The 15,067-nt window shown below is 38.1% G+C and overlaps 1 protein-coding gene across 6 annotated transcripts in view; it reads left to right on the top strand.

The window, feature by feature from the left end:
• The window catches only part of GULP1 (GULP PTB domain containing engulfment adaptor 1), a 163,754-nt gene that overhangs the window by 46,657 nt on the left and 102,030 nt on the right, over positions 1-15,067 (top strand). For 4 of the 6 annotated variants that reach the window (XM_080398784.1, XM_080398780.1, XM_080398785.1 and 1 more), the window contains exon 2: positions 8,798-8,918. The exons of 1 other annotated variant lie outside the window; for it this stretch is intronic. The gene's annotated coding sequence lies outside the window, so the exon portion shown is untranslated. Of the gene's footprint in view, positions 1-355; positions 4,026-8,797; positions 8,919-15,067 lie in introns of those variants that run through there. One more of the 6 variants, XM_080398782.1, reaches the window with a different exon arrangement.

Below are 15,067 nucleotides of genomic sequence, written 5' to 3'. Positions count from 1 at the left end.
TTGATATAATTTCTATTAATGAGTTTTGGTAACAGCAGCAATTAAAGTTAATACATCTAAGGTATCATAAGGTATCAGTTTTATCCTTTGGGTAATTTCTGTACTGAGGGTATTTCTCGTACAAAGTGATGTCACTGTCATTTGCTCCAAATGTGACTGTATATCAATATGTGAACACTATCTACCTTATGTTAAGAGATACTAGTTAGTTGGGATTGAGTATTGTATGTTTTGGAGCTCTTAATATGTTTTTATGTACTATTTGGAAAACTTAAAATTATTTGGGGTGGGTTTCCTACATAGACCCAGGACTGAGGAGTTTAAATTGTATTTTGATGTTCAGTGCATTTCTGGATGCAGAGTAAAAGTAGTTTATTATTGGGAAATAGTATGGCCATTTAGAAAACTGCTTAGGCTACGGTATTTGTGTTGGAAATTTTATTTTCTGGGCATAAGAGTTCTGTTTTCTCTCTATACCCATTTGTGGAAAGATTAAATCATCATAAATCATGTTTTCAAGGGCTGCGATGCTCAAGTTATGTTGTTTCATGCAGCTCTGGGCTGCATGGATTTAGGCAAGCTGTCATCTGTAACCTGGCCTTACTTAAAAAAAAAATTATAAATCACAAGCCTAATCAAATTTTTATCACCAGATAAAATCATTTTTTTTCTTTAAAACTGGCCCCAAATGGGTAACTTGTCAGAGTGCTTAAATAAAAATTACCATCAAAATAGAAGGGAAAAAAAACCAGAGTATGTGCTTCCTTTAATCAGCTTGAGTTAAGCAGACTGCAGGCTTACAGAGAAAGATTTCAATTCTAGTTTTGGTTGTGTTTTTATAGGACTGCTAGATTTAGAGAACCTGCACTGGAAAATCAGTCTGTCCAGTCGCTCAAATATACTGATATATGAATGTTCATCTCGGGATGAGGAGCAGGTGTCAATCAGTTATCTGGATTTAAATGTTGAAGCTGTTGTAAATCTGAGAATAAAGTTTAGTGCTTGCTGAAAAGTTCGGGTTTAATCTGTATGATGCCTTGGTTTCTCAAACTTGAAATGTCTGAGGAGGGCTGTGAGGCTGAATATAGGATTGTCTCTGCTGTGCAGATGTTTTGAAGTCCTGTAAAAAAGAGAAGAGAAATGATGAGGCTTACGTGTTGGCTATTTCAAAATAATCTTGTGTATTGCAATTTGGACTTCAGTAAAGCCCGAAAAACACGGCTTTTTCAGGAGTGAATAATTAGTGTGATAGGTCATGGAACCTAACCACAGCCTTATATTTCTGTTTGCCTGTCAGCAAAGTGGAAAACTTTTCTGGCATTCCTTATTCAACACTCAGCTTTGTTTACTTAACATACTGAGCACAAGAATGTCCTTTTTGAGTTGTAAAAGCCCTGTTTCCCAAGGCTTAGAGGGTGGGGGAGTCAAGTTTAGCATAGTCATTTACTGTAGGTTCTCCAACCTTCCATGTCTCCTCTAGCTCCATTTCCAGCTTTATGTCTGTCTTTAGACAACGTTTATAATCACTCTTTTGTTTTCTGACTGTGGTAACAAATGATGTCTGGAGTACGTACTGAAACTTGGCTTGGTACAACTGAAGTGTTCGGGTTTGTAGAATTACTTTAATCTCTGTTTGTTAGTGATGTTTCATGAGGCCTCCCGTTAAATATTTAACAGCTCTTCTTAAATGTTTGACTCGTGATTTTACAGTGATATGTGACTTTCCTGCCTTTACACAAAATTTCCTAGTCGGAGGGATGTATTTGCAGTATGCCCTGAGGGCACCATTGATGTCTCTTGCTGTAGAGACTGCTTCTTGCTGCATGGCAAGTGTGATACCTTCTGGGCTCATTTCATCTGCCTCTGTTAATTCTGCTGTGGTGATACGTTTGGGGCTGATTTAATCTGCCTCTAATTCTGCAGTCGACGTGCATGGGCAGTATTTCTGGGTAGTGCAAGCAATACTTTGAACTTGCCAAGCTATAGCAGCTGTATGGGAAACCGTGTTTACCAAATGGTAAATCCCACACTGCAGAGGGTTACAAAATAAACCTTTTTTTACAACGAAGAGGGATCCTGTGGGAATAAATTCAGCGCAGTGCAGAACAGCTTCAGAGGGCAAAGCTGCTCTTGAAGGCAGAGGTGTTTTTACTGTCAGCGAGGAGCTCTGATTCTTGGCATCCTCACACGCCTGAGTCCACAGAAAACAAAAGTGGTCTCGCATGAGTCATGTTGAGCGAGAAGCCATACTATAATTACATTATAAAGTGAACAGAGGAAGGAGTTCTGAATCCCGGCTCCTAAATCAAGAAGCTTGTGTTTCGTGATTGCAAAACGGCTTCTGAGCCTTGCATTGTTCTTCTTGACTCATCCCCACTCAAACTTTTAAAGGGGAAAGGAATAAACAGCTGAAGGAAAGATTGCTTGCCTGCTTTTGAGGCTTTTCTGGGACAGTATGGCTAAGATCAGCAACTGAAGTATAAAACGCAGAGAAATGGCATATTGCTACTCTATGCATGTATACACACACACTAGTGTATATGCTTGCATGTATACATACTCCTATTAATTCCTCAAAGACATAAGTAATTCACTGCCTTATGCATGTTTTTTTTGTTTTGTTTTGTTTTGTTTTAGTGAATTTGTGGTGTTCCGGAGCTAGCATGTGGATATAGATGGAAAAGCTTTTTAAAAGTCTCCACAGGAATTAAAAAAAATCTGACAGTTGAATATTTTGGGTTGGATTTTGTTCATTGACTCCATAGACATTTAAAAATTTCTCATCACGCTGTCTTCTATCAGAATATAAATATTAGCGGGTCAGTGACTTTTCCTTGTTTCTGTGGCATCTAATATGTGTTAGTTGTCATGACAAGCTTTGGTGTTTATGTTTGTCAAAACACTTGCAGTATGTGTATCAGCAAGTCAGTTTGTATGAGAATAAGGGGTTTGTATGTGTGTAAAGGCTGGTTATTGAGGAAAAAACACGTCTGATAATTTCTTAGGTAATGAACTCTAGGCTGGTGTTCATTGTAAGGCAAGGAGCTCTGTATTAGTTTTCACAGTAGAACTGTATGGATTTCTTATTTGATAACTGTTTTGATTCGGTTTCTAACAAATATTTTTGTAGAAGGTTAAAATTAATGAATGAGATATAGCAGTAAAAGATTTCTATTCATGCATGGTACACATACAGCAAAGCATATTGTAATTTCTCTCAGCTTTCCCTACTTAATTTGTCCTCCAAAATAAATACCTGCTACCAATAGCTGAAAACTCCTGTGGGTGTGTGTCCGATTTTTCCAGGAGTGTTTTGCTTACTCATTCAGCTGGGTGCGCTCGCACCATCTCCATTTTCCAGGTCAGTAATTGAGGCACAGTTAGGTGACATTTAATGGTCAGATAAGAAATAAGCATAGAACCGTATCTTAACTCGCTAGTCTGGCCTGATTTTTAGGCTTTGTTGTTCTTTTATGTTTTTATGAAAATTTCTGTTGTCCAGCACTCCTGCAGCATGTAAATAGTCATGTTTTTTACATTGGTGATTTATAGTGAGAATAATAATAGAACAAGCAGAAAACAACAAATCCATTACATTATCAAGAAAAAACCAAATATGAAATGTATTGCCTGAAACCAAAAATGGCTTCATTAACTGTTTTGTTCATTCTGGCAGTTAGATCCCTCCTTGTCACAGGGCTGAAGGCGAGTTAGTGAGTCATAGTTGGCTTGTCTGTGCTGAGCAGAGTAATTCAGATTAGCTGGTGACTTTTGCTAGCGGACTAAAATGCCGCTGTACTCCTTCCCGGGATCTTAGGGGAGTAGGAAGGAATGGTGTCTGCTGAGTCCCGCAGCTGCCGGCCTGCCAGGGGTGATGCACTGCCGGAATACCTGGTGAGACAAGTGAAAATGTGTGTTCTGAAGATGGCTGTGCTCTGAATCAGTTTTAAGCATCCCGTGTTAATGTGTTAAAACAATTCATGTGTATCCTTAACTGGATCTGCTGCCTATCAAGAAGCTGTAGGGTAAAGTAGGATTTTTAGAAAGATTGCATTTCTTCTGTGTGCCTTTGGGTCTTCAGGGTATGGTCTGATTTTGGGATTTCTCTGCAATCGTGAGGAGGCTTTACTTGCTCTAGTCAGAGATAGTCTAACAGTTATTTGGGCATAAATTAAAATGTAGGAATAAAATAGTTGTTGCATCCTGTGATAGGGCTGTATGTATTGCTCATTGCTCTAGTCTTAGACGTCTTAAAATACCCCTGGGATAAATTTCTGTCATACAGAGGAATTAAGTGATACTCCACTTTGATACTTCTTCCCTGATGAAGAATGCCTGCATCTTTGGTTTCCTCTTTGCAAACAGATTCTTATTTAAAGTGTGAGAAATGACTATATCTACTCTAGGAATTTAAGAATTTCAGTATATTTTTCCCCTAGTCTTTTCATTGTATAGAGGACAATGTGATTTTGAACTAAAGTCAGAGCTTGGCTCCCTGAGAAGCCCCCAAACATCCAGCTCACTGAATTAAACTTATGAGAAGAACTTGGCTTAGCAGATTTTGATTTTTATACCAATTGGCTTGCTCATTTTTCTTTCCTTGAAAGCTCTTATGACCACATCAAAGTTTTGAAAGCTTTCCCACCCCCAACCTTTTTTAAATAACATGTGGGCAACAAATTGTTTAGACAACCCTTGGACTTGTCAAGAGTCTTTTTTTTACTTTAATATAATTGCTGTTACCTAATCCATGTTCTAGCTGCTTCTTTCCTTAATGTGCTGTAGCTCATTATTTTATGGAACTGCTGTAAAGTTTATATTGCAAGGTGGCTTGTAATTCTTTTCAGTACTTCAGGTTTGCTTTCTCTCTTCTGTCACCCACCTTAGACTTTACTTTAGGCCTTTGCATGTTAGCATTATGATTTAGTCAGGATTATTTCACATCACACCACAGATCCAGTGCTTTTTATAGAAATCTGTATTGTCAGCATTACTTATGTGTATGTAAGTAAACCCAATTGTAATATGGAATAGGTAGATGCTAAAGTGCTGAGACAGAAGGCTTTTAATCCCATCTATAAAATAGCAGGTTCTTTTTTACATCGTTTGGACCGGAATATCTATAACAGTAATTTTCACGACCCTGTAAAAAGAAGAAGAACGTAAAATATTTTGCAGAAAAAAAGAGGAGCACATTAATCTCATTTAAAATCTGTAAGAATGTAATAGGGGGATGCATTGATGAACTGAAGAAGATAGGTAGACAGGGATGGGTGTAAACAAAGTTGGAAAGGGGAGTTTGGGGAGGACTGATTGCTTAGCTGGGACTGTTCGGGTCTGTGGAGACTTTCCTTTCATGTGGATTTAAGGTTTGGATTATTTTTTTTTTTTTAAATAGTATAACCAAGATAAATGTATTTGCACCAGATGTGCCGTGTGTGTCTACTATGACAAGTCTGGGTATTCATCCAGGAGTGAAAGTTGTGAAGTTTAAATGATTTGGAACATTTGCTCTGAGATGATGTCAAGCATACTGTACTTTCCACAGATTTCGTAGCCTTGACTGCTGTTTGGTGTCTTATAAAATTAGCATTGCTTCTATTAAGCTATAATTGTAAAGAGACATACATCTTCCCTCTCTTGAAGGTAGAGTAAAAATGGAATATTTAGGAACAACTTACACTACATAGTAGGACTTTTACAATTTGGGATGTATTCTGGTGGCTGAGTTTCTTACATGTGCTTCCCTTCCCATATATTTTTCTAGGACAGGGGTATTACTGACCTGTGCATGATTGCCAAATCTTTTCCATGTGTAAGTGAAAAAATTCTTTAGAATTTTTACATATAGTGAACTTAAAAATATTTTAATTACAACAATCAGAAGGGTAGATGAGGAGAGGTATCACTACTCAATGCTGCAAATACTGTTATGTCAACTACTTAAAGCTGAAGAGCTGCTGCTCTACTCTGAGACAAATTGTTGGTATCTGTACAAGAACAGAGCACAGCAAAGGGACTTCGATGTCTTTCTCTGATAATTCCAGTTTAAGAACCTCTCTGTGTGGTTTCTGAAATGTCTGTGCCTTGAACATAACCAGTGAATTGCCTTAAGTTTCTGCTGCACATGCGATTCCTTTTACTGAGACCTGCTCTATAGATGTAATACTTGAAATATTGGTTGCGGTGACTGTGAACAGTGCAGTATGAATGGGTTTCTGAATAACAGTTTCCTGGCAGGCAGCTATGTCAATGGCTCCAGGCACTGTAGGATGAACTGCAAATTAGCAAAAATGAGTAGAGCCGTTGGGTTAGTGATTCCCATTCATTTACTGTGAAAAATACAGTTGGAATACTGTTACCTTATAGTTACAAGAGTAGGTCGGGAGAGGCAAGTAAAAGTGTTTGTTAAGCAGTGTTTGAATCTCATGAATGAGGTGTCGATCCAGGTGTGGAAGACGCTTAAATATTTGTTTCAGACTTGTTTTCTGAGTTGGATCCTGGGTCAGTAGACAAGAAAATGGATGCTGCCTTTAATTCCAGAGTTTGCAGAGGATTTAGAGGGCTGCTGCTGTCTTCAGGGAGACAGGAGGTGCTTGGCTGTGCAGGCTCAAGTAGAGCCACAAAGTCGTTACATGCGGAGTAGCCTAATGGTTTTATCTTCTGTCTTGGAATATCAAACTCTTGAATAGTACAGATTTGGGTTAGAAACAAAAAATCTGAGAAAGTTGAAATTACCACTTCTTTACCTTTTGCATTATGTTTTTTTGAAGAAAAAATTAATAAATATAGATCACTCTGAGGGTATAGCATTTGCTTGTTGAGTTCAGTACTGTCATGATGATGAAATGGTACAGGATGTATTTCACATTACATCGAGGGAAAAAAAGTCTTTGTTGTAACTCCAGAATGTGTTTTCTTATTCATATGACCTTCAGCATTTATTATCATGGTATTGCTGTAAAGGCATGGTAGAAGCAAGTGAATAGGTGAGTGTGATGTATTGCATAATTACTAAAATTGACACACATTTTTTTTGGTGGAATAACAAGGCAGCAAAATTATGATGTTGTGGTGCAGTATACAGCCTGTTGGAAAACGTTTCTCATGTATTAGCACTCTGCTTTTACTCTACGAGTGTACTCTATCATTAGTCATACTTTTGGGGTCTTTTTTGGACTTGGCTTACCAAGTTGCAGGAAGAGCGTGAAAAGCAGAATGTATTCTTGCTAATTCACAGAATCATAGAATGGCTTGGGTCAGAAGGGACCTTTAAAGGCCATCTAGTCCAACCCCCTGCAGTGAGCAGGGACATCTTCAACTAGATCAGGTTGCTCAGAGCCCATCCAGCCTGACCTTGAATGTTTCCAGGGATGGGGCATCTACCTACCACCTCTGTGGGTGACCTGTGCCAGTGTTTCACCACACTCATAGTAAAAAATTTCTTCCTTACACCTAGTCTGAATCTACCCCCTTTTAGTTTTAAACCATTACCCCATGTCCTATCACCCCAGGCCCTGCTAAAGAGTCTGTCCTCATCTTTCTTATAAGCCCCCTGTAGGTACCGAAAAACTGCAATAAGGTTTCCCTAGAGCCTTCTCTTCTCCAGGCTGAACAACCCCCCTCCCTTAGCCTGTTTTCACAGGAGCGGTGCTCCAGCCCTCTGATCGTTGTTGTGGCCCTCCACTGGACCCACTCCAACGGGTGAAGGACTGCGTAATATGATGAGTTTAGGTTGTGTGGGGTTTTTTTCTTTCTTTTTTTTTTTTTTTTCCTGCTTGAAGTGGAAAAAAAAAAAAAAAGCAACCATGTCAGGCAAAAGAGGAATGAAGTAGAGAAAAAAGAAATGAAGGAAAAGAAATAGCATGAATTCATATTCCTCACAAAGATGAGTTTTTACACTAGGGCAGCAAAAGATGAAACAATGAAAGGAACGTATAGAAGGTGCAGCCATTTATTCATTTCATGGACCAGGGAAGTAATTGTCCCTTGCTGACTAGGTAAAACTATAGGTCTTGATGTCTTGATACTTGAGAGTTAACAGATCCAAGGGGATTGAAGGGAATAATATATCTAAACATCTCAAAGTGAACCATCAAAAAAATCAAGATTTAAATTGGTATGGCTAATCTGAGCATTCAGTAAAGAGGGTAAGAGTATTTTAAAATCCTCTGTGAATATCTTGAACTGGAGAACATCAAGGGGTGATGGCCAGGGTGGTTACTTACGAGGGACCAGGTCACATGCCGATCTCTGGTAAAACTGGAATCGGAGCAAAAACAGATTTTGGTGGCTCCTCGTTCTGCGGGAGAGTGGATTGAACTTCCTTACGTTGAGGCAAGATGTGGTACCATTTCTACAGACACATTTTGTAGCATCTGTGGCAGTGCAGTATTCTCTTTATTATTATGAGACTACAATTCAATTTTTCCGTAAAGGAGCAGATTTGGGTCTAATGCTGCATGCTTTGTGCATCTCATATTTAGTGGAATTTAATTAATAAATGGTCAAGCTAGTGTTCTCTGTGTTAAATGGTTATTTTGTTGGTGTAAAGCAGTTGCGGGTGAGGAAGTTACGGGGAAATATTTGAATCAGTATTTCTATCTGAAAATACAGTTCTGTGGCTCCCAACATTTTAGCCGGTTTAGACCTTTCCAGCAGAATTGTATTAAAATGTGTGAAATATATTTCCATTAAGCTGTTTGTACTAATTTTCTTAAATTAGGAAAATAATTTCTATGCTTTGGTAATACACTGGTTCACAACTAATATCTGTCATTGTTTGTTTTTATTCTAGTACATACGAAACTATAAAGCAGCAGTAACAAAGGTTCAAAAACGTTGACAAATGAGTGATCTATTCCACATCAGAATTAGTGTCCGCTGTGTACCTTGGCAAGAAATTTGAATGCAGAAGGGTAAGCTGTTTTAATTCTTGCTGTGAACTGCTTTACAGGAAAAGGTTATGCACATACTTGAATTTTTCTTGGTTGAGTAGAGGGTTTTTTTAAGACTGGAATGAAAGATTCAAGGTAGATTTGTTTGTTTGTTTCTTTTTCATTTAAACTGCTTGTAACAAAGCCAAAAGCCTCAGTTTATAGACATTGTGGGTTAGAGAGGTGCTTCTGTCTCTTTCCCCCATTAAACAATACCTCTGACGTGAAGTCAGCTGCTGAGGGAGGACCAAGCTGTTGACCCAGAGCTCTCGCAGTCTAAGTAACTGTGTTTCAGAGCTGGCTTTTCCTCTTTTTTTTTTTTTTTTTTTTTGTTTTTTTTTTTTTGTTTTTTTTTTGTTTTTTTGGCTTTTTTATGCCCCTCCCTTCTCCACAACTGATAACCCAGTGCTTAAATTGAAAACACTGCTACAGTGCACTGAAGCTGCAGTCTCCTTGCTTCTGTTTAGAGAGGAAGGCTTGTGTGGGTAAAGGAAAGGCAGTAGCTGTGAGTTTCCATTGATTTATTGGAAAAAAAGGCAAAATTTGGGGGACTTATAATGTTAGGGAGAAGAGTTTATTTATGGGGAAGTGGTTGTGTTATACTTGTCGAATCATTAATGTTTTCTAAGTGTGGGTAGGAAACTAGGAGCCTCTGGAAAATGGAATGTTTTGTTTAGTTCAGTGAAAGGAAGGTAAGCTAAGACTAACAAGCAAATTTTTATTGTTTTGAGGTGACGATAAGAAAAAAAACATTTGTTAGCAATCTAGTGGTTAACGAAAACTTTCTCCTGGCTTGCTTATTTCAGTTGCAGCACTGTGCTTTAGAGCAAGTGCATCTCACTTCATTTGATTATAAATCCCCAAATCCATTGAAGTACCTCTGAGAATATGTAGAGCTGAAGTCAGATTAGGCTGAGTCAGTATGTTGATGCTGCTCCTTTCCCAAAGGTTACCTTTAATCTGGCACTGAGAGCTATTGCTATGATGTTGTAGCCTCTTCAAAGTACTTGCATGATTTCATTACTTCTCGAAACCAGATCACTAGTGTGCAGTACCTTTGTGTATCTTGATGTCTCCAACATAGGTGATATGCAAATGCTGCGTTTCAAGTAAAAGTTCCTTGGATTTTGAATTACTGCTGTGACATTATCTCATAGGACAACCAGGGATGACTTCAGTTGCTGCTGGTTTTCAGAAAGTCAGTGTGTACATTTACGACTTCATGGTGTTACTTTCCAATTCCATCTCAGACAAGTCCTGTGGTTCTCATTTCCTGGATGGTTGGGATGAAAGGCTGTCATTCTTGACTTGATTTCTAAAATAAACCAACAGATACACAAGTCCTTAACTTTTAGACTTTTTCATGGAGTAGATGGGAGCTGATGCAATAAAGAAAAAAAAAAAATAGAGGGAAGAAAAAAGGTGCATTGGAGAGGAATAATGATTTTTAAAAAATCAAAGTTTGCCAGTTGTAAAAGGATCTTGTAGCCTGGGAACAAATGGGAGGAGATGGGTTCTTTCTGACAACGGCAACTCAAAATCTCTCCCATGTATGTACTGGTTTCTACTTTTATCTCTGCACTTGAAAAAGACTACCTCATGGGTCTCTCCTTCGACAGGGTGGGACAAAGCCAGACGCTTTGGCAAAAAAATGTTCTTGATAGGACTCATTACCGCTCCAAAACAGAGAATCATTTTGTAGATACAGGCTTACTTGAAGCAGATTTATTTAAGATGCTTAGATACAAATTCTTCTGTTGATTTGCAGCAGGCTTATGTAGTATTTGGAATTCTGGAATTTAAAGACAAAGCTGCTTTTATGTGCAAAATCCTTTATTTTAAGAACATTGAATCCTTGGGCTTTTAAAGGTGTATGTCGTTGTAGTGTCCATCCCTTACTGAGTAAATGAAGAATGTAGTGTTGCAAAGTTACAGCAGAAATTACATAGAAAATGCATAGACTTGCACACACAAATCTTTAGGGCAGGGATTAATCACTGACATTTTCAAAATCAAATGTTGACCGGTGAAGGCATCTAAAAACATCAAAATGTTGTTGTGAACATGTTCTAATTTCACTGTAGTGAAGTTAAAAAATGCTTCAATTTCCCTGTTATTTTGCAGAGGGTTAGAATTTATTTTTACTGTAGCAGTAAATGTACTGCAGTAGTAAATGGTAGGAGGTTCTAGCATGCATGACCTGGTTCAGCAGGGTAACGCTATTGATTTTTTTTTTTTTCAGTGCCTCTGCTTTAGTTAATTTTAATTTCATTTTCTGATTCTTGATTAGCTCAGTGGTAAGTTGTCATTACAGCATTCGACTCCCTAAGGACATGATCTATAAGGCATATTTTTCCAGCGAAGGGTCATGTTTCAGCTAATTTACACATAATTTAAACAGCAGTTGGCCTAATACCCTGAAGTGGAATTTGAGATACTTGAAGTCCAGGAGTGTAATACCATAAATTAGTGTTTATGTTAAGTACTCTTCAGAGACCTGCAGGAGGGGCGGGTGGGACATGTAATGCCCCTTGTGTTCTTTTTTTCAATAGGCATGTGAAGTTAAAATCTCAAGGAAGATTAAGAAAGCAGTTGCACGTAATGCAGAATTACCATTTCATTGGGAAAGCTTTGTTTCATGGAAGTTACCATAAGATTTGTTCGCCCAGACTCTGTATTTGGATTTATATTTTAATGGCTTATTCAAATAAATTAGCATAATAAAAATGTCTTCATGTGGTTAGAGCAAGGTAATGAACTGTGACTTCTGCATTTACTGATGGTTTACATTTTATTGTAAGTTTAGTGCTAAGCTGTGTTCAGTTACTTAAAACAGTTTTTAAAGATACAGGGAATTTGTCTCTGTGTTTGTATCTGAACAGTTTTGTCAGCCGGAGCTGATGCCCCAGAATGCTGTATAGAGGCAGTAGATTGAGGATAAATGAATTGAATTTGTGGCTTTTCTGACTGTTTTGGTGCAGCCTGTCTGTGGGCTGAAGCATGACTGCCACTTCACCCAAGCAAAGATCATTATTTACTGAAAGATGCCCTGTGTGCATTAATGCTGTGGTTTCCCGTTCAGTCCCACAGTACAAACCAGTCTGGAAGTTGGCAGAGATGGTCCTTTTCCTCTTCCACTTTCTAGTGCTTAATGTTGACCCTTACTTTTTATTGGCACATGGTAGGAGAAAACTTCAAAACTTCAACATGTTTGTGTGGGCTTTTTTTTGGTCCCCCCGCCCCGATGGTTTCCTGTACCCCCTCTCTTCCCTGACAGAGCTGGCTGTGCAGGGCTGCTTGTGCCAATGTGGGAGAAGGGCAGCGTAACTGGGAGTGTGTGTTTGGGGACACAAGGCAGCGAGGAGCACAACTGCCCCTTAATGTGATTAAGTCAAAGACCGTAGAAAACATTATCTCATCGGGTAATAACAAAATTGGTGGGTCATGGTTTGAATCTGTATGTTTTAATAAGTAATATTAACCATGTGTAACTAATACATATATATAAAAAAGCATTTTTCCCTTAAACAATTATAACTGTGTTTATATTTGTATAGTGTATTTGTATGATGTTCTGAGTGTGAGTAATATATACTAAGGTGGTGATCAAATAGAAGACAGAATTGTGATGTACATGACCTAGATTTTTCAAAATCTTCCAATAGATCTTTAAGCCTACAAGAAAAGCAGTGAAACCTAGTCTGAATTGCAAGGTGTTCGCCTGATTGGGATTTTTTTTTTTTTTTGGTGGTTGGGTGTGTTGATTTTCTTGATTCAAAAGTGGATCCTGTTTCTAGGGGACATAACAAGTTTTGGTGTACCAGTAAAAAGTCGGAGTTGGTGTGCTCGGTACTGTTGTCTATGAACTGCTTATCTAAAGCTCTGTTTCTCTCTGCTATTTCTGCCAGGCTGCCACCATTCCTCCCATCTGTCTGCTGCCTGATCCCTTCTTCCCCTTCCAAACCGCTGGGCTGGTTTTATCGCTGTTTTTTTCTTGGTTCCCTTCATTAGCTGTGGTACTGGCAAGGAGCCAGCCAAGGCTGCAGCCAAATGATTCAAAATGTAAAAATTCTTTCAGGTCTGTTTCAAGGTGTGTATTACCTTGAGCTTCTTACCGTCACCTATATTACAGGCATCCTGCCATTTGGGAGAGAGTCGCTGCTTTTTAGAGGGCCATTAAACTTCTGAAAGTTTGCAGGTGGCGAAGAGTCTGCTCCATTCCTAATTGAATTCTTCTTTATAGACAGTTATTGTTTTTTTAACCTGCTTCTAGGTTGCATTTTTATTTTTAGTTCAGCATTAGGCTTTACCATCTCTGAAAGTCAAGCAGTTACATCATTTCAAAACATATTTATCTCAAAATCTTTGCAGTATTATTAATTTAATTTAGTGCATGGCAGTGACTTTTGGCATAATGTGTAAGGTCAAACTTTAATTACCCTTTAGTTTAAGGTGTGTTTGGGACTTAATTGTAGCTGCTTTATCCCTGTAATTACATAACCGTAAGAATTGAGGGCTTGCCTACAGAAGAAAAGGAGATCATCAGTATCATGATCTGCTCCGACATTCAGAAGTGTCAGCAGCCTGATGAAGTTCTTGGATGCCCTGCTGCATGAGTGCTCCAGGCTTTACAGTTTGCTGGAACTGAAAAGAATAGCCCGGCTGACTTTAAGTATGACACAAGGAATGGAATGGTGTCCCGGCCACTCACTCTCCAGCATGACAGCTGGAGATAGGGCTGTCTTAAGGGGCTTCCAGGAAGGTCATCAACAGCCTGAATACATGTAATCTGTGTTTAGAAAAGCAAACAAACAAAAACTTAATGGATTTTGTTCTTGCGTTTGTGATTTGTCCCAGTCACCCCCCAGAAAAAAACCCAAATCTTGCTTGAACTGTGTTTAGAAGAAATCCCTGTGTCTGTAGTTTGCCAGTTGGCTATCTAAATGCTTAGGTTAATGATATTCTGGTATTGAAACTCTTCTTCAAAACTACTTGCTTGCTTTCTTCACTTACCTGCAAAAAAATAAGTCTGGCCTTATTAGGAATACAAAATGGCTATCACATTCTGCATTTATAGAGAATATATATATATATATACACATACAATTTCCACTCTGAGTAAACCGATGAATTAGACTATCAGAGGTCAACGCAAATGGTTTTGTGAGACAATTCTATAGTATGTTTTATTCTTTGCAGTAGAGGTGTAAACAGTGAAGTTACACAGCCCTCCTGTATCTAACCCTCAATCCTGCTTTTAAACGCAAGTCTGTTCTTTCTACACTTTTGAGTCACAGTAAAGCATTAAATTAAAAACTAGTCAATCCATCTGTGGTAAGCAGCTCAGTGGCTTTGTGCAGCAGATACTTATTTATTAGGTAATTTCTTGGGTTTTTTTGGTTGTTTGTTTGGTTGGTTTTTTTTTTTTTTTTAATCTGACACTTGTTACATGATTTGTGAAAGTGAAAAAGACTTTGTTCTGAATTTTCAAATGCTGTCTGTTGCCACTTGTTATTTTCATTTATAAATGACTTTTTTTTTAAGCTGTATCTCCCCAAAGTTGACATTCTTAACAAGTATGAAGGGTTTTGTATTCTTTATGTTTTCCTGGAGTGAAAAGATCAACTGCAATATATTTTTGAGTGCTCTTGAAGGGGAAGAATTACATTTCATATCTCAATGGTTATGGATTTATCATGAAAACATGCAATACTCTTGTTAAGACTCAAGTTACTGTACTGTAATTCATGTGTGGTATTTTCTCATTGTTTATGTGTTTGGTTTTATATTTATAAATCACAATCTGTAATTCAGTTCCAGAACTGGAAAATTTACAGATTTATAATGTTTATCCGTCAGGTGCTCTGATTCTGGCCTTTTGCAGACAGAAGTACCATAACTACATTAAAGAAAAAAGTTAATAATAACATAAATCTAAAGGCAGTAAAGTGCTTCTCCCCTCATTTGGGAGAGAATTCCAAATTCCATTTTGTAATAAGTTACCACTTCCTTTTCATCCTCACCTTTAACTGTGCTATACCACAGAAGTGGGAAGACTGGGGGTACTCCACATATCTGCAAGGTCCTAGGTGTATTAGTAGTGACGTTTCCACAGTTCCATAAACTTATTT

Source organism: Falco punctatus, assembly GCF_963210335.1.
Source record: "Falco punctatus genome assembly, chromosome: 8".
NCBI classification, from domain to species: Eukaryota; Metazoa; Chordata; class Aves; order Falconiformes; family Falconidae; genus Falco; species Falco punctatus.
The sequence above is the reverse complement of the archived record's forward strand: the minus strand, read 5'-3'. Positions and strand labels throughout refer to the sequence as shown.